Below are 2,310 nucleotides of genomic sequence, written 5' to 3' on the forward strand. Positions count from 1 at the left end.
AGTAATACTGTCAACAGCAAGGCATGCAGGCTAGACCTAACTGTATCAAACAAAAAAATGTGGTCTTCTACCTTTGAAATTAAAACACATATATACTATGTACACATGTACATATGAGGGTGATCAATAAGTTCGCGGCCTCACTCAGAAATAATAAGCACAACTCAGTTTTCGAAGAATAGATGTCAAGTATAAACTATTAAAGTCTTATATGAATGTGTACCAAAATTCAAATTATTGTGATCATTACTTTGCAGGCTACACCCAGCAACGTTAAGTAAGGGAGAAGGAAAAAAATGTGAACAATTGAGCTGCGACCTGAGGTGTGCGGGTCAACTTGCACTGCTGGAAGTCAGACACCCACTTTTTTCTGCTTGAAATAGGAATAGAATCACTATCAAACATTTTGGCAATGTCTTTTGTTAATGACAAAGAATTTACGGCATGGGGAACTCGACCCACAAATGTCTGATCACAATTCACCCTTGTTTTTCTCGACACTTACCTTCTGATTTGTAAAAAACGAATGCCTGCAAAGTAATGACTGCAATGATTTGAAATTTGGAGGATACTGATAAAACTTTAAATGGCTTCATACTATCAAGTTGTGACTCAAAATCTGAGTTGTGCATATTATTTCTGGGTGAGGCCGAGAACTTATTGATCACCCCTCATAGATATCTACATATAATATGCAGTTCTTATTTTTGGTTCAGACTAGAGTGGAGTCCAGGAGAAACAGTTCAAGTTTTCAAAGGAGAAACTTGATCTAGGCTTTTAGTTTTACTCCCAACATTTGTTCATGCTCTTGGATTACTTAGGTCACGTTAATTCAATTATTCCTTCGTCTACTTCTTTCATACTGCCAAGCCTCTAAAACTAGGGATTAACGGGTTACTAGGAATAGATTTTGTCATTGTATGACATAAGTGTATGTTTTCCACTTTTCTTGCAATCTGTCGCATGTATTCGCTCATTTCACAGCTGCTTTGTACGATTTACGTTAGATTTGAAAACTTTTTTTTCCTTTTTTGGAAATGGTCGAAAATTGATGCGCATGTAGACTGACGTCATTTATACAATCAAATCAACATGGCCTTAGTCCAAAACATTGAATATTGTCACAAACACTGACTGCGATACTCAATTTCAGGTTATTTCCAGAAAAACACACAAAAAAAAAAAAAACTTCCAGTCAACATTGATCTGGTACACACTCTGAAGTAAGGTGACATGTACAGCAACTAGTTTCCTTACTGCTTCTGTAACAAGAACTGAAGGCACTACATGATACAGAGCATTGCTTACCTCCTTACCAATACCATTGTAATACAAATGTCCAGGTTGGTTTCTTACACCCCTGCTCTTATCAATGTGTTTTGTGGACTCAAAATGCCCCCCCCCCCCCACCTCAAAAAGCTTCATCATCCCTACATTACCAAAAACAAAATTTGCACAAACTAGCAAGGTACAAATCTGATGTCAGATTTTCAAGGCAATAGTTAAATGAAAAATCCATTCTCCACATGCAAAACTATGAAAGCTTCACCCTACTTTTTCAGCACTCGGTTCCAGTGCTGAAGATGGCTTCAGCACTGCATTTCCAGTGCTGAATGTTCGTCAGCACTGGGCTTCCAGTGCTGACGCGCTCTCAACACTGGAAAAGCCGGCGTCAGCACTGGAAGCCGCGAGTGCGATATTACGCTATTACGCACTGGCCACTGAAATCATTTAAATCATTTCCAGAAGGGCTGTAATTATGATTTGCAATCACACACAATGAATAAAGTTGTTTGCAATCCTTTGTTAATAACATCTATCTTTTATAGATATAATGTTACATACATCCAGTTCCAACTACACAACAAATGAAATAACTCAAGATTTGGGTTTCTGATGAACTTGGACCACATCTTTAGGCCACAGAAAGTAAATTCTATGAATGACATCCTCTGCAGACTACAAAAATAGTGCGATAGGGCAAAAAAAACCAAGATGGGTGAAAAAAACAAGATGGCAAATTTTCAAAAATAGGCAGTTTTTTATTAGGCACCATAAAGTTGTGATGAATGTTGTTACAAGAATGAGAGGGACAAAACATGGTATCAGAGCCATAGACTTGCTCTCCACATATTGAATAAGATGATGGTAAACTATATCTGCTCCTGGCACAAAATTTCAAGTTAAATCATAAACCATGAATCATTGAATGACAATTAAATAACTTTCAACTTTAAACTATTGCAATGTCTGGCTAAAAGAAAGCAAACTTAATCATATAATTTGCATAATTCTGTAAATGACAAGACA

General features: G+C 37.0%; 1 protein-coding gene across 1 annotated transcript in view; it reads right to left on the reverse strand.

The window, feature by feature from the left end:
* LOC118404525 (smoothened homolog) overlaps positions 1-2,310 on the reverse strand; it is a gene marked incomplete at its 3' end in the record, with an annotated part of 13,504 nt that overhangs the window by 5,091 nt on the left and 6,103 nt on the right.

This window comes from Branchiostoma floridae, chromosome 17 (genome assembly GCF_000003815.2).
Source record: "Branchiostoma floridae strain S238N-H82 chromosome 17, Bfl_VNyyK, whole genome shotgun sequence".
NCBI lineage: Eukaryota > Metazoa > Chordata > Leptocardii > Amphioxiformes > Branchiostomatidae > Branchiostoma > Branchiostoma floridae.